The sequence below is a fragment of the Diceros bicornis genome, chromosome 22 (assembly GCF_020826845.1).
Source record: "Diceros bicornis minor isolate mBicDic1 chromosome 22, mDicBic1.mat.cur, whole genome shotgun sequence".
Classification (NCBI taxonomy): Eukaryota; Metazoa; Chordata; class Mammalia; order Perissodactyla; family Rhinocerotidae; genus Diceros; species Diceros bicornis.
The window spans coordinates 5,606,681-5,624,679 of record NC_080761.1 but is presented as its reverse complement, the minus strand read 5'-3'; the positions used below and the strand labels follow the sequence as shown (position 1 = coordinate 5,624,679).

General features: G+C 37.7%; 1 protein-coding gene across 9 annotated transcripts in view; it reads left to right on the top strand.

The window, feature by feature from the left end:
* Positions 1-11,831: 11,831 nt before the first annotated feature.
* AOPEP (aminopeptidase O (putative)) overlaps positions 11,832-17,999 on the top strand; it is a 514,798-nt gene continuing 508,630 nt past the window's right edge. For 5 of the 9 annotated variants that reach the window (XM_058565457.1, XM_058565460.1, XM_058565459.1 and 2 more), the window contains exon 1: positions 13,196-15,186. The gene's annotated coding sequence lies outside the window, so the exon portion shown is untranslated. Of the gene's footprint in view, positions 11,887-13,191; positions 15,187-17,999 lie in introns of those variants that run through there. The other 4 variants (XM_058565455.1, XM_058565462.1, XM_058565463.1 and 1 more) reach the window with 4 other exon arrangements.

Sequence of the window (17,999 nt, the reverse complement as noted above, 5' to 3'; positions counted from 1 at the left end):
GAAGAAAAGAGCCTGGATATTGAGGGACAGCCTTCAGTCTGTCTTCCCCTCCTCTATCGTACTTAGTTCACCAGAGCCAAGTCAGAAGTTCTTTTGAAATTAAATCCAATGCATTAAATCTCAGTGGGGATACGCACAGATTTCATGGTGCTGATAGCATCAGAGGGGAAAATAGTTATTAATGAAAAGTATATCTGAAATCAGGCTATACCTACTCCAATTATGCAGACCTTAGGAAAATACATCTGCTTGTGGTGTGGATAAATACTCATAAATATGAGTTTTAGAACTGAAAGACTAGCTAAGAATTTTCAGGAGCTATTGAATGAAAACAAGATGTTAACTATGACACTTTGATTCTGTGAAATGTTGATTTTGTGTATGTGAATGTAAACATTTACATGAAAATTATACTTACATCGATAATTTCTATCAAAAATGGTATTTTCTAGAAAGCTATTTTTTAAATGGATTATGGTGGCATTAAAAATAAAACTTCCTGAATATTCTTGGGGTCCAATTGAAATACTTTTCTTTTGTGAGAAATTTCTTGATAGACTTTTGAGATTTATCTTTAAGAGTTAACACGCAAATTAAGATAAGCCAAAAACGAGGCTGGGGTAGATTTTACCTTCAGTTTGCTGGCCGGATTAGTTCACATTTACAAGACGATGGATCCTTTTCCATCTAAAGATAAATTCTGTATTTAAAAATGCCCAAAGACTGAAGCTACAAAAGCAGAACTAGAGATAGAGAGTAAAAAAAGACAGAGTTTTGATTCTTTAAATTTTCATTTTTAACCTATTTTCTATGAAAAGTAAAAGTTCGTTGACATTTACCAAATCATGTTTGAAAATGAAACATTTATGATGTTGCTGTGTTTGTGTATCAAGAATACAAAATGACTTAAGGTTTACCTTTTTAAATGTTTTTTGAGGTATGAGAAATTGACATAAAAATATCAGGATTTTTTAATCTTTCAGATTTAAACCAAAGCATCTTCTCTGTAGGAAAGATGGCACTTACGTAACTACAGTTTTAACTGTTGTACAAAAAATCTTCACAGAACACACACCATGTCTGACATAAACCAGAGTCAAATCTTAGAAATCAATTTCTTTTAAAAAATTACATTTTTTCATAATAATTTACTTTGTAAAATGTAACTTTGCCTACACAACCATGGGAAACAGGCGGAGAGAATAAGACAATGGAAGGGGATCTTTACTCCTATGAGTACAAACAAGACAGTATAAAGTGTCTACTGAAGCATGGTCGTGATTTGTATTGCACGAAGGACTCAAAAACAATGTAGCTCATATCAAGTGGCTTCTTGTCTTGGCTCTAGTTGTTTGTTTTAACTGCCGTATACAGAGTTTTAAGTGCATATTTTTCTAGTTTTCTGAGTCCTTTTTACCCTGAATCATCAAAATGAGAAAACTCTTGCATGTAAACCACCTTTTTGTAACTTGTTAATGTCAGACATTACCATGCTCTTGACTTCAATCCAAAGTTTAAAATTCTATTTTTTTTTATAATTTTTCTTTTTGTTTGTTTGTTTGTTAGGAAGATCAGCCCTGAGCTAACATCCGTGCTAGTCCTCCTCTTTTTGCTGAGGAAGACCGGCTCTGAGCTAACATCTATTGCCAATCCTCCTCCTTTTTTTTTCCCCCAAAGCCCCAGTAGATAGTTGTATGTCATAGTTGCATGTCATAGTTGCACATCCTTCTAGTTGCTGTACGTGGGATGCGGCCTCAGCACCGCTGGAGAAGCGGTGCGTTGGTGTGTGCCTGGATCTGAACTCTGGCTGCCAGTAGCAGAGTGCGCGCACTTAACCGCTAAGTCACAGGGCCGGCCCCTAAAATTCTATATGATATCTTTAAAATACTATATTAAACTCTTTAATATATATAAAAAAATATTTTCTGGAGCAAATTTTGTTATGCTAATGTAATGCCCTGGTACTGTTTCTTGTTTTTCCATTTTACTAAAATTATTTTCACTGGAATCAATTCTAGTTCTTTTGTATGTAAACTTTACACTAAGGTTATAATTCAGTATTTTTTTTTATCTTCATGAAAAATTATAGAGCTTCTCATGTTATGAGCTTTCTTTTGTAGTTAGTTAACCAAGACCAATTTTATTTCTGCACAAACTTTGTATAACTAAATTTTGTTAAGAAAATTTTATTTTTCCATCAACTTTTAATAAATGAGAAATTTTACCATGTCTGTTTTTCTCAATTCTTCCAGTTTTCAATGTTACCAATCAGTAGTTACTTTTCAGTCAGTTTTTATTCCCTAACAAAACTGTTTCCAGTTTTAACCACTGTTAATTTCATCTTTTTATTATTTCTATCAAGTCCAGTTTTTCTTGTCAACCTGGTCACAATATCTTTGGTATTAAAATAGGCAAAGAAAACCTCGGTGCTGACTCCATGGTGTAGTGGTTAAGTTCAGCACGTTCCACTTCAGAGGGCTGGGTTCGTGGGTTTGGATCCCACGCACGGGTCTACACCACTTGTCTGCCATGTTGTGGTGGTCACCCACATACAAAATAGAGGAAGACTGGCACAGATGTTAGCTCAGGGCTAATCTTCCTCAAGCAAAAAACGAGGAAGACTGGCAACAGATGTTAGCTCAGGGCTGATCTTTCTCAGAAAAAAAAAAAAAAAAAAACCCACAAACATTTCTAGGCAACTGTTCTGATATGTTGGGTGGCTTTATAAAACAGAATTTTACACACAGAGCAGATCTTCAGAATCACCTAGCTCAGTCCTCTCATTTTACAAATGAGAAAAATGAGGAGCAGAGAGGTCAAGTGACATGCCCAAAGAGAGACAAGGAAGACTTGAGCAAAGGCAGTGATGAGTTAGGATGGAGGTGATGGGCAGATGTGATAAATATTGAGGAGATTAAGGTCAGGTCATGTTTGGTTGGACTTGTGGGATGAAGGAGAGAGATAAATCTGGGAGGATCCTGGATTTCAGGTTCAGGTGACTGGGTGGCTGTTGATGCTGTTAACTGAGACAGAATACTTGAGTAGATTGGGTTTGGGGGTGGGGTTAGATAATGAATTCAGTTTTAAATGTCAAGTTTGAGATGCCAACTGGACATCTAAGTGGAATTTGAGTACTTCAATAGAAAATTTTTAAACATTTGAGTGGAGAGAAAGACCTGGGACTTATTAGCTTATGGTGGTAGTCACATGAGAGTACACAAAGTCATCACCCTGGGAAAATATCCACCAAAGAGGCAAAGTTGTGGCCTGCAGATGTGTTTTGTTTGGTCCCAAATACAAGTTTAAAAAAATTCAAATTAGTGACCAACATTTAGAATCTGGGAGATTTCATGTAATTATCTGTATATTGATTTCTCTTTAAAAATGAAAGGATCTGGGCCGGCCCCGTGGCTTAGAGATTAAGTGCGCGCGCTCCGCTGCTGGCGGCCCGGGTTTGGATCCCGGGCGCGCACTGACGCACTGCTTCTCTGGCCATGCTGAGGCCGCGTCCCACATATAGCAACTAGAAGGATGTGCAGCTATGACATACAATTACCTACTGGGGCTTTGGGGGGAAAATAAATAAATAAAATCTTAAAAAAAAAAAATGAAAGGATCTGACATCACTGGGCTGGCATTCCTGGTTGGCAAAAATCAACTACAACTGAGTAGGGACCATGAACTCCAGGTCTGCATAGCCTCTATCCTCAGGTTTCACTCATTTGTGTTCATTGCCTGGGTACTGTAGGCCTTTGGGTTTGCAGCCTCTGATGTAGCATAAGAAGATCAAGGGGGAAAGAGATAAAGAAAAGAAAAGGAAGAGGACCCCCTTGATGGAAACTGAGGGGAGATGGCCAGAGAGGTAAGAGGAGAACCAAGAGGGCTTGGTAACAAACAAGCAAAGGGATCAGGGTTGAAAGGAGGAGAAGCAAATCTTGTGAAATGCTAGATGCTGTTTTAGCTGTTGTAAAAATCAATATAGGGAAACCTCATTTAAAATAGAGTCAGGAGGCCAGAAGGGGGAGCTCCCACACAGTACCACTCGAGGTCAATTAAAGGAAAGATAGTCAATTATAGATCCCAAGAGAAAGAGGTCTTTAACAGGAAGATAGTCCATGAGAGACCCCAACAGAAAGAAATCAACAGGAAAGAATCCTCAATTATAGGAAAAAATGTACATTGCATCCCAAACAGAAATTGACTACCCCAGCAAATCAGCCAATGAGAAACCATCATCCTGAACTCTTGTTTTTCTCCAATGGACTTTCATTCAAAACAATGCCTCCCAATTTCCTCCTTTTTCCTTATAAAATAACGTTCCTCTCCTTTGATTGTTGGATTTGCCTATGGCCTGCTGTAGCAAGCATAAGTGGAATTGCAATTCTTTGGCTATTCCTGAATAAACTCATTTCACTAGTAAAATAACTGGCAGTTTTATTTTTAAGCTTGACATATATGGTGGTATTCAAAGGAGGTGACCCTTGAGAGATGATGGCCCCCAGAATCGAGCAAGGTACCTAACCTGAGCCTCTTGTGCTCATCACTTCCTTGAGTCACTACCTACTTTCAGTTTGGTGAGTCTCCTCTCAGGTTTCAAGCTCTGCTCCCTTTGTGTTCTGAGCTCTCTGACTTTATTCAGGATCAGGAGTAGCTTTGTCTTCTCAAGGGAGGGATCTTTTTTTCCTTTACTGAGGTCACATTGGTTTATAACATTATATAAATTTCAGGTGTACATCATTATATTTCAATTTTTGTGTAGACTATATCCTGTTCACCATCCAAAGACTAATTACCATCTATCACCATACATATGTGCCCTGTCACCTCTTTCACCCTTCTCCCTCCTCCACCTTTCCCCTCTGGTAACCACCAATCTAATCTCTGTATCTATGTGTTTGTTGTTGTTGTTGTTGTTTGAGAGAGGGACTTTGTCCTCCTGGTTCAAGGCTCTGTCCTTGGGTTCAAGGCATTGTAGTGAGTACTCAGTTGTTTTCTGAAGGTAGCACAGTTCCTTTTGGGGTTTGGGCTTGTTGAAAATCCAGGACTCTTGTTTGGTTTTCAGATTCCTTTTGGAATCAGGGTTGGGAATCCATCTACTTTCTTTGGTTTTTAGATTCTTTCAGGGATCAGGGCTAGGACTCTAGCAACTTTCTTTGGTTTTCAGAGGAAATTTTAGAAATGCGATCCCAGTCATCTCAATGTTCTGAGGGAAACTCTCCTGACTCTGGACACATTTATATTTGAGCCCCCTACATGCTCATTTTTAACTAAATGGGCCAAACTAACCAAGAGTAGTCTGGAATTACAATGGCCATTATGGGGAACTTTCGATCTCCCCAAACTTGCTTTTCTTAAAACCAAATTAGTAGACCATGGCTCTAAAATCAAGCAAAAGGAATGGTATCTTTATTTTAATTGGTACCTGAAGGCTTCCAAATGTGCACAAAAGTTAAGATTACCTCACTACAAGATACCATATCTAAATTAGCTGAAACAACTAAAAAACCCAGGGAAGACAAAATGGCTTCTGAGGCCTCTCTTTCTCTTCCCCTGTTTTCTCTGTCTTATTCTAGGGCCCCAACTCTGGTGCCATCTCCTTCCTTCCCTTCTCCACCACCCCTAGTGCTGAAATTTTGGCCATCTGAGCAAGTAACCTTAACTTAGTCCATTTGCCAGAAACACAATTTGGACCAAGTTATTCCTTTGAACTTTGTAACTGAGATATGGTTGAAATTTTAAAATGAAAGCTATAAGGTCTCTGTGTCTGTCTATATGTTATGTATATCTAGGTATGTATGTGATGTTTTTCTATCTCAGGATGGTATTGCTAAGATTGATTTGTAAAAGAGCTCTATTTAATTGGCTTGAAATTAAGCTTATAAATTAAGTATTCCTAAACCTCAGAAATATAATGGAAACTAACCCAATTGTTTTCAAATTTATGTGATCTAGGATTAATATTTAGTAAATAAAAGCTAGTTTAACATTGTGGGTTTAATTGAAACAGGTATGTCTTCAGAGTTATGAATGCTGAATATAATGCAGACATACAACTTTCATTCCACTTGAGTTTATTAATCTCATGTTATCTCTGTTACAAAATTTGTCAACAAGAAAGTGACTTAAGATGCTGGTTGGCTATTTAATGTGAAATCTAAGCATGATTATTAAAAGCAAATAATTTAAATAAATACAAATAAGGTCAAAGTTTATACTAAGTTAAACTAAATAACAGATGGTCACTGAATATCTAAGTCATTTCCAAATAAGATGAACATTAATTACTGAACATAGGGTTATCTACTTTTGGCTTCCTATTGCAGAGAAACTAAAGATATTTGAGTCTATTAGTGAACATGTTTTATGCCATGCTGAGAAATTTTCTACAAAAAAAGGCACATGTTTCTAGAAATTTGTAAAAGGTATTTATAAGTTCTCCAAGCCACAACATGCTAATATAGTTCACAATTGCTTACTTCTTAGTTTTTAACTAGGAATTAAGGATTCTATGGGTTAGGAATCCTAATCAAGATAATAAGAGAAATATCTCCATATGCAAGGAAAGTAGGATGTGTGTTTTGATAAAAGAAGGTATGAAAAATCAAAATGCATTTTGTTGAGGGAAAAGAAAATAGTTTTGTGCTAAAGAGAGGCTAGTTACTTTGGAATGGGAAAGAGAAAAACATAGGACAAACTCTTAATGTAAAAAGAAAGTGTAGAACGTTTGTGGAAAGGAATCTTGGAAAAGGAATTTTAATGTGTGGTCAAGCTGGCTAAGATTAAAATGAATTTAATTAAAATGAGTTTTAATACAAAAATAAGCTGATGCAAAATTAAAATTTGGCTTTCTTTTCTGTTGAAAGGACAAGATTTTCTTGGTCTTCCTTTGGTAACAGATTGTAAAAGCTTTTTTACCTTTAAGTAATATGCCTAGAAAACACAGACTTTATGTTTTACCAAAATTATTTCCTGTGCTTTCTGTTAAAAGCTGAGACTTTTCTATTAAGAAGAGCTAAGGCTTTTTATAGCTATATATCCTTCTATATTTGTCTTTGAAATCTTTTCGTCACTTTGGTTAAATGGATGAAGTATTGTTTCATAATTCTCTGTGGTCCTATTTGATCAAGTGTCCAAACCTTTTGATATTTTTAACACATTTCCCCAAAATCAAACTCTAAATAAAGTCTTTTTGATCTGAAAGTAACTTTGGGAATTTCCAGAGGGCCCCTGAGACTTATCAAAGGATTTGTTCTTTCTTCTTATAAAAAGGGAGACGTTAAACTAATTAGAATTCTTTCATATGTCAAATTACATGGGAAGCATTGTCAAATAAATGATAACAAGCCTACTTAAGTTATATTATATAGGTGAATGTTATTAAAATAAATCTAGAGATTTTATGAAAATTCCTGAAATTCTGATATATCCAGGTATAGTGTTATCAGTCATAATTTTAAAATGTATGTCACAAAATGACCAAGTTTACTTGTCAATTACATTATATGAACCGTCATCAGATCTTTAGCCATTGCTATTTTTAAATCTTTTGTCATTTACAGACAGTTATTGTCTTACTCTAGCACTTTTGCGAATATATTTTATCTTCAGAGAAATTCATGGAAAAGATCTTGACAAATACTCTAGAATGCAAGCGTTTGATAACTTTAAGATCATCACACTGAACTGAATTTAAAGGATCTCTTTTCTCCTCTACTTTGAGAAAATGTATCTTTACAACAAATATTAAAGTATTTATCTTTTTCTATCTAACCCCTTCAGAATTTGGAACCTCTTAAGTATTCTTTTCATGACAATATATGTATTTGCATAAATTCAATCTTCTTCTTATAATAGGACACAATTGGAAATATTGGCTACATTACCAGGGCTTTGACTAGAATGTCATATTTAAGAAAGATGTACATAGACTCAGAAATGACCAGACATCTTTAAGGAACTGCTTGGAAAAATTGGCCTAGTACCTTGATTACAAGGTTTCAGCAAAGCAATTGTAAAAAAAGCTTATTTAGTCAATCATTATTTTTGCTGTCTTTATATAAATAATCAGGCCAAGTTTAATACAAACAAATTAGTTTTACTATGATTAATAAAAATAGGGGCAATTGTGGAGAGAGAAATTATATTTTCACCTTTGTAGATATTAAATTCTAGTCCTATCAATTGTCTTTAAGGTTTTGTTGTATACCTGTAAACTGGACTGGATCCTAAACTCTTCTAGTTTCCTTAAAGTCTGGCTATGATACTCCAAACTAATGTTTCCCATTTTTGCTGCCCTTGAAATCTCCTTAAAAGGCACTATACTAGGTCCTCCTTCTTACCCAGATGGCAGCCAAACGTCAGGAACTTGAGCCTTGCATACACTTCTCACAGATAAAGAAGGCTCCACCTGATGTCTAGTCCTGTACAAATGCTGGGGGCCTCCAAACCAAATTGACTAGGAAAAACAGCAGCCAACAGCTGAGGTAGACAGCTTGCCCCCAATGTCTGGACTAAGCTTGTGTACTTTTTTTTCTCTGCTGTCTCTCACTTTGTTTCCTCCTTCCCTTCTGTGGAAGGATAATGCCCTTGTCCATATTTTCCAATCCCTTGCAAAAGGGGGAGACCTCTCTGATCGCTGGATTTGCCATCAGAAACCTCGATCTGTTCAGGACAGTAATGACTTCCTAGTTCACCTTATAAGCAATTTCACTGGAATTTCAGATGCCATTGTATGTTTAAATTGTTCTGTAGGCCAATTTTATAAAATCAGAGTACTAAGCCCACCTGATTTTGTTCCTTGCTTAAATTTAACCCAAGCTTGGGAGGGAAAGCAAGATCTTGTGAATATTTGTATGATAAATTCTGCAGCATGGCCAATGTAAATTGGATAATTTGTACACTTGTTGATATACTCATATATTTAGGCAATCTTGTAATATGTAACAACATAATGTCTGAACCTTGGTTAAATGGTGGCAATGCCCTAATGCCAGTGAATGGGTCCACAGATACTGTTACTTATGCAGGAGCCTTATGTACACCCCCTGCTTACATATGCATATGTAGAGGCTCTGACAATAGCCTTTATGCTTGGACATCTCATTGCCTTGACAGTTGGAGAGTACAAGGACAGAGTGCCCTTGCCATATTTGCCACTATGTTCTCCCTGCATAACCAATCAGAAACCTCTCATTGCTCAGTTCCACTCAATTCCTATAATTGCCTCAAATGAGAACTTCCAGGAGGTATGTACCATTCTGGGTTTGCCTTCCAAGGGAGAGCTTTCTTTTTGTGGATGGGAGTAAGTGCCAATGAACAAACGATCAGGAATCTCTCCCTAATACTAAAAGAGTTGGCTGATTCCACTGCCAAAACCGTTGCCACCAAACAGCAGTCGCTTAACTCATTGGCCAGGGTAGCTTTAGATAACCATATAGCTCTTAATTACCTACTTGCCAAGCAGGGAGGCGTCTGTGCAGTTACAAACACCTCCTGTTGCACATGGATAAACAGCTCTGGGGAAGTGGAGACCCAATTACACAGAATTAGAGAGCAAACACATTGCCTGCATTAAATTTCACCCAATAACCCACTGTCTTTGATTTGTTCATCTGGTTACCCTCAGGTGTAGGCTCCTAGTTTAGAACTATCCTACAAACTGGGTTGTTGTATTGTTCTTAATCCTGCTTTGTGTACTTATTGTTAAACTCTGTACCTATTGTGTGTTGAATCTTTGTGCACACGATGTACCTAGTAAGCTGATGTTAGCTCAACAACTTGAAATGATTTCTGATGCTTACGACATCAAACAACTAGACTTTGAATACGAGGTGCCTGAGAGTTCTCCCTCCTGGCCTTCCTTGTTACTCAAGGCCGAAATGGTTTCCAACCACTAGCACTCTCCCTCCGACGTGGGATGTGACAGCCAGGAAAGGTTCCTGGGACCAAGAGACAAACCACTATGTGCAGAGAATCAGCAATGCTTTTGGAGAAAGATCTTGATCAAAAGGTAAGAATTTGAAAATTAATAAAGGGAAACCTCATTTAAAATGGAGTTGTGAGGCCAGAAGGGGTACTCCAACGCAGTACCACTTGAGGTCAATTACAGGAAAGATAACCTATTACAGACTCCAACAGAAAGAAGTCCTCAACAGGAAGATAGTCAATTACAGACCCCAACAGAAAAGAATCCTCAATTATAGGAATAAATGTACATTGTATCTCAAACAGAAATTGACTACCCCAGCAACTCATTATTGGGAAATTACCACCCTGAACTCTTGTTTTTCTCCAATGGACTTTCATTCAAAACAATGTCTCCCAATTTCCTCCTTTTTCCTTATAAAATAACATTCCTCTCCTTTGATTGTTGGATTTGCCTGTGGTCTGCCATAGCACGCACATCCGGAATTGCAGGTCTTTTTTTTTGCGGGGGGTGGGGGGTGGGGTGGGGGGGATGAGGAAGATTGTCCCTGAGCTAACATCTGTGCCAATCTTCCTCTGTTTTGTTTGTGGGATGCTGCCACAGCATGGGTTGATGTGTGGTGTGTAGGTCCACACCTGGGGTCCGGGCTGGTGAACCCTGCGCTGCTGAAGCAGAGCGTGTGAACTTAACCACTATGCCACTGGGCCAGCCCCCGGAATTGCAGTTCTTTGGCTATTCCTGAACCAACTTGGTTCACTAGTAAAATAACTGGCTGTTTTATTTTTAAGGTTGACACTGTATTATTGTGCTGTTTGCTCAGGCCCAAAACATAGGAGTTATTTTTGACACCTTTCTTTTCCTTATCACCCTTATCTGATCTATCCCCAAGTCTGTCATATCTACCTCCAAATTATTTCTTACTTTGTCCATTTCTTTCCATCATTTCTTACTTGATCATTGCAAAAACAATTCTTCTTTCTACATCCTTTCTTGCCTTCCAATAGTTCACTGTATACACAGTAGCTGGTGTGATGTTATAAAACCAGATCCTTACATGTTTAAAACTCTTCAGTGACTTCCCATTACACTTAAAATAAAATCCACACCTCTTACAAGGACCCAGAAAGGCTCGGCAGGATCAGGACTCTCCTTGCCTTGTTGATCTCATCTTCTCTTCTTCCCCTAGCCTACTTGCTCACTTTCTCAAGGGCACCACCACATTCTGTCCCCTCCCCATAGCTTTCCAAAATGTTGATCCTTCTCATGGTTGCTCTTCCTCCAGATCTTCACAGAGCTGTCTTCACTTCTCAGTTCAATGATCCTCTTCACAAGGCACTTTCTTGACATCTCACACTAAAGCGGCACCCTTCCTCCTTTAGTTTCTGAGCAACTTATTCTTTTCCTTCCACACGCTTGTGATCTCTACGAATGCATATGTATTTGTTGAGTTATTCAATGTTTGCTTTCCCAACTAGAAAGTAATATCCATGAGACTAGGCACACTGTCTGTTTTGTTCACCGCTGTACCCCAGATTCTGTAGAAGTGCTTGCCTGGCACATAGTAGGACTTTAATAAACTGTGGTGGAATGTTTATGTGAACAACAGTCATATACAGCAGACGGGGAGTAAAATAAGAAATAGAGAAGTGCACTTTTGTATTTCAATAACATTTTTTTTTCTTAAGTGCCCATAAGATTCTGCAATTAGGAGTAGTTTGTTGGGTAACAGGGCAACCCTACAAGGCCCCAAACAAACCTAGCTGTTCGCCCTCAGGCCCGCGGCAGCTCCGCGCCTGCGCAGAACTCCCCTCAGCGGCCCAGCCCAGCTCTTCCCAAGGGGGCGGGCCCGGCGGCCTGCGGCCTGGGCGCGCGTGGATGACGTCACTCGGCGCGTGCCCGGGTAGCCCGTGATAACCCCGAGTCTGCGGAAGCGGAGACCGGTGGGCAGGCGGCTGAGACAGGTAACCTGTGTGCTCCCTGTTGGGTCCCTGCCTTCCTCTCCTCCGACGCCGGAATGGCCGCGGGTACAGCAGCATCCCGTTCTGAAGGCGCCCGAGAACCCGCCCCTACCCTCATCTTTCTTTGGTCAGCGGGGTACACATTCCCTCTCAGTCCAGGCAGACTCCTGAGGCTAAACTGGTCCTAGGGCCTTGGCTGAGTGGCCACTTCTCTCCGCCTCCGCTCTCGGGGTGGCGTTGGGCTCCGACTCTGGTCTCGCCGGCCGCACAGACCCTTCCTCAGCCTACAGTTGCCGCCCCCTTCCTCTTGTCTCCCGTCCCACCTCACCCGCCCCTGTCCGCTCCTAGCCCCACAGGGCTCATCTCTAGGCTTGTTTGAGGAGAGAACAGTTTCCGATTCTGTTCATTTTCGCTTGCAGCGAAATCCACCTTCGCTCCCCGCGACGATCCTTACTGGGAGCACCAAGTTTTGAATTTTGGTGTCTCTAAAGAACATTCATTCTTTGTCAGTCTGGAGTTTAGCTCATTAACGCGTGTATTTTTTGGGAAAGGGCAGTAATGTGAAAATCTATTCTGATAATACATGATCCACATGGGTCTAATCAACTGTTGAGATGGATGGAACAGTTATAGCATTTCACTAAAATGTTCCTTGTTCTTGGATTTCTTTTTGGTATTCAAGCGATGATGACAATTACCCTTGCACAGTTAGCCATCAAAAGAAAGAGACGTCAGAACCCCACTAAGAATGTTTAGACCGCAAAAAAAAAAAAAAAAAAAAATTAGGATTCATATTGTTGATAAAGGAATACGGATTATTACAAAACCAATCAGAATAGATATGGGAGGAGAAGCAGGATTCTGAAATCTTTGATCTGGTTGATGGTTTGGTTTTGTATTTTCTTATACTTGTAGTATGTTCCATTTTTGAGTAGTACGTATTGTACTTCATATAATTCTGAGAAGCCTGTGAATGACTTGCTAATTGGTAAGATTGGGTTCTTATATTTGGGGGACAAAGTGTAATAAGGTTAGGGAATAACAGTAGTAGCTCATGCTGACCATCTGCTGTATCTCAGGGACTGTGTTCAACGCTTTGCTTGTGTTTTCTCCTTAGCTTAACAAGAAGCTTCTGAGTTGGAAATTATTGTTACTTTTTTTTTTACAAATTAAAAGTCTTTTATTGAGGCATAATTGACATATAACATTATATTAGTTTCAGGTGTACAACATAATGATTTGATATTTGTATATATGGTGAAATGATCACCACAATAAGTCTAGTTAACATCAGTCACAATATATAGCTACAAAAATTTTTTTCTTGTGATGAGAACTCTTAAGATCTCTCTTAGCAACTTTCCAGTATACACTACAGTATTATTAACTGTAGTCACCATCATGTACATTAGATCCCCATGATTTATTTTATAACTGGAAGTTTTTACATTTGACACCTTTCACCCACTTCACCCACATCCCAGCCCCCACCCCTGGTAACCACCAATCTTTGCTTTGTATCTGTGAGATCAGTTTTCTTTTTTTTTTAGATACCACATATAAATGAGATCTTACAGTATTTGTCTTTCTCTGTCGTCTTATTTCAGTTAGCATAATGCCCTCAAGGTCCGTCCATGTTGTCACAAATGGCAAGATTTCATTCTTTTTTATGGCTGAATAATATTCCGTTGTGTATGTATACCACATTTTCTTTATCCATTCATCTGTCAGTGGACACTTCTCAGTTTACAGAGAAGGAAACTGAGGCTCAATTATGAAATTAGCTTGCCAAAAATTCCTAGTAACTAAATGGTGGAGCCAGGTTTTAAATTCAGGTCTATGTATGACTTCAAAGCCTGTACTTTAAAAAAAAAAAATAACTCTGCTATTAATGATCAAATTCTAAGCTTTTTACAGTAGTCATATGTAATTCTATGAGTTTGTTCACTTGTCTATTCAAATGATTTGAGACTTCTAATATCTTTAATATTAACTTTTCATATACCGGGAATTAAAACACCTGGAAAGCTTAATTTATGGTCTACCTAAACACACACACGCACACACACACACCATCCTTATCTTTAAGAATGAGATAAATGGCAAATAAGATTTGCTCAGTACAACCCTTCTGTTTGGAGCCCACAGGGAGTGAGTAATTTTGGATAGTTGAAAGTTTTACGCCTTTAAAAATGAAAATCATATTGACTGTTTTGAATGGAAAATTTTTAAATGCACTAAGTTCCTTGCCTTCTTAAACACTAAGGATATTGAACATATTTTAACCTTTTATGTCTCAGAGGAGTCATTATGAATATCATTTATTGTGCTGTGTTGTAATATGATTTCCTCAGGGCTTTTATTATATTTGACCCCCAAACTGCTCTGCATTTTGAGTTTGTCTGTACTTTATGTAGTCCATTTCTTAATGTTACTAAGAGGTGGTAAACCATAGTGGTTAAAAGGGAGGACCGGGAAACCACACTTCCAGGAGTCAAGTCCTAGCTCTGCCACTTACTAGCAGCACAGTGAGCCCAGACAAGATAGTTGACCCCTGTACAACTCAGTTGCCTCATTCGTAAAATGAGAAAAATAAGAACAATTTTCTCAGAAGATTGGTGTGAGGATAAAATGAGTTAGTATGTGTGAAGAACTCAGAACAAACCAAGCATATTATAACAGCCATATGAGTGTTTGCAAATATTGTTATTAGTCTGGTTTTGGCCTTAGGTTCTTTGAAAATTGCATTCTAATTCTTTGAAAATTGTTATTCCTTGAACAATATTTGATATATGGTAATTGCGAGTTTACTAGAGAATTAAATTAACCTCACTAGAATCCCTTATCCTAAGCCATTCTGCGGAAATGTTAGTTTATTAAATTCGCTTTCATTGTGTCTGTGTAATGCAATATGCCTTTTTGTTGGTGTGTTTGGAGTAGAGATTTCAAATATTTTACTTAATAGGTACATCAAAATAATGGACTTTTAATTTCTATTTTGAATTTGGAGGATATTTCATTGATTTAAATTATGGCTTACCAATACATGGGAACCCTCTTTATTTTTGAATTGAATATCCGTTGATTTACACATCCGTTTATGGTGCCCTGCGCTGGTATACTGTTGCACTCTTGTTATGATGCTATGTGGATAAGTGCCTCCTCATAAAACCACCATTGTGCGTTGGCCGCATATAAAGTTGTTTCCTCAGTGCAATCTCTTTCCTTCTCTTTCTCTTCAAGGAGGTAAAAAAATTGACTCTATCAACAAAGTGAAATAATATTCCGTATGAAATTTGCAAGGTATGTATCCTTTTTCAGGTGTGTATTTTAAACCAAGGCCAGCTAAGAGCTGATATTGACTCTTTTGGTGGCTGTCCAGATTTCCTAACACCATTTATTGAAGAGACTGTCCTTTCCTTGGTGTCATAGTTAGGAACTTGAGAATAAGTGATCTATCCTGTATTTTGTTTTATTTTTTTATTTTTTATTTATTTATTTTTTTAAAGGAAGTCTTTTTTTTTTTTTAATTTTATTTATTTATTTTTTCCCCCAAAGACCCAGTAGATAGTTGTATGTCATAGCTGCACATCCGTCTAGTTGCTGTATGTGGGATGCGGCCTCAGCATGGCCAGAGAAGCGGTGCGTTGGTGCGCGCCCGGCATCCGAACCCGGGCTGCCAGCAGCGGAGCGCGCGCACTTAACCACTAAGCCACGGTGCCAGCCCTATCCTTTATTTTAATACCATTAAGGTTGATACTCATGTTAAAAGTTTCTGTTGAAGATGTAGGCTGTATTTTTTTATTTTTTATTTATTTATTTATTTTTAATTAATTTATTTTTTCCCCCAAAGCCCCAGTAGATAGTTGTATGTCATAGATGCACATCCTTCTAGTTGCTGTATGTGGGACATGGCCTCAGCATGGCCGGAGAAGCGGTGTGTTGGTGCGCGCCCGGGATCCGAACCCGGGCAGCCAGCAGCAGAGCGCGCGCACTTAACTACTAAGCCATGGGGCCAGCCCTAGACTATATTTTTTTAAAGATTTTTTTTATTGTAGTAAAATATACATAACATAAAATTTACTATTTCATCCATTTTTAAGTGTACAATTCATTGGCATTATGCACATTCACAGTATTGTTAAATTATCACCATTATTCATTTTCAGAATATTTTCATCATCCCAAACAGAAACTCTGTACCTATTAAACAACAACTCCCCTCCTTCTCCCCCCGCACCGCCCCAGCCCGTGGTAACCTTTATTCTACTTTCTGTCTCTGTGAATTTGCGTATTCTAGGTACCTCATATAAGTGGAATCATACAATATTTACCCTTTCATGACTGGTTTATTTCACTTAGAGTATTTTCAGGATTCATCCATGTTGTAGCATGTATCAGAATTTCATTCCTTTTTATAGCTGAATAATATTCTATTGCATGTATATACCATAATGCTATACTTTTGATGCACATTGAATTATGCTTTTTAAAATTTTTTATTTCCTGTTATTTATTTTAAAAAATTTTTTATTTAAACTAAAAATAATACAAAAGTAGTTCACCCATTTCTCCCACTCCCCACCCCCTACTACTGACAACCACCAATCTGTTCTTTGTATCTATGAGCTTGGGTTTCTTTTTTTCCCATATATTTTTTTATATTTCACATGTAAAGAGAGATCATAAGGTATTTGTCTTTCTCTGTCTGACTTATTTCACTTAGCATAATGCCCTTGAGGTCTATCTATGTTGTCACAAATGGCAAGATTTCATTCTCTTTTGTGGCTAAAGTAATATTCCATTGTGTGTATATACGTACACACACACACACACATATATATACACCACAATTTCTTTATTCATTCATCCGTTAATGGACACTTAGGTTGTTTTCAAGTCTTGGCTATTGTTAATAATGCTGCAATGAACATGGGAGTACATATAACTTTTTGAGTTAGTGTTTTTGTTTTCTTCGGATAAATACCAGAAGTGGAATAGCTGAATATATGGTTGTTATATTTTTAATTTTTTGAGGAACCTCCAAACTGTTTTCTGTAGTGGCTGCACCAATTTACATTCCCACTAGCAATGTACAAGGGTTCTCTTTTCTCCACATCTTCGCCAACACTTGTTATTTTAGTCTTTTTGATAATAGCCATTCTAACAGGTGTGAGGTGATAGCTCATTGTGGTTTTGATTTGCATTTCCCTGATGATTAATGATGTAGAGCGTCTTTTCATATATTTGTTGTCCATCTGTATGTCTTCTTTGGAAAAATGTCAATTCAGATCTTCTTATTTTTTAATCATAATTTTTTTTTGATATGAAATTGTATGAGTTCTTTATATATTTTGGATATTAGCCACTTATCAGATATGTGATTTGCAAATATTTCCTCCTATTCAGTAGGTTGCCTTTTCATTTTGTTGATGGTTTCCTTTGCTGTGCAGAAGCTTTTTAGTTTGACGTTGTCTCACTTGTTTATTTTTGCTTTTGTTGCTTTTGATTTTGCTGTCAGATTAAAAAAATAATTGCCAAGACCTGTGTCAAGGAGCTTGCTTCTTATGTTTTCTTCTAGGAGTTTTATGGTTTTAGGTCTTACCTTCAAGTCTTTAATCCATTTCGAGTTAATTTTTATGTATGGTGAAAGATAGTGGTCCAGTTTCATTCTTTTGCTTGTGGCTGTCCAGATTTCCTAACACCATTTATTGAAGAGACTGTCCTTTCCTCATTGTATAGGCCTGGCTCCTTTGTCATAAATTAATTGACCATATTTGCGTAGGTTTATTTCTGGGCTCTCTCTTCTGTTCCATTCATCTATGTGTCTGTTTTTATGTGAATTATTCCTCTTCATACGTCTCATTCATGTGGTATGAACTTAATACTTGGTGATTTGCTTTGAATGTGAGCTCCTCCAGGATAGGGATGGAGATATCAACTGAAATATCGTTGTTACTGAGCTGTGAACAGAATATCTGGTAACAATGTTAAACTGGAGCTTGAGCATACGTTATAATGTTCTTTTTCTTCTCACCTACTATTTAGTCTAAAAATAGTAAGGAAAATAATAATAATGGTAACATTGCCTAGTATTTCTATAGTGTTTACGGATG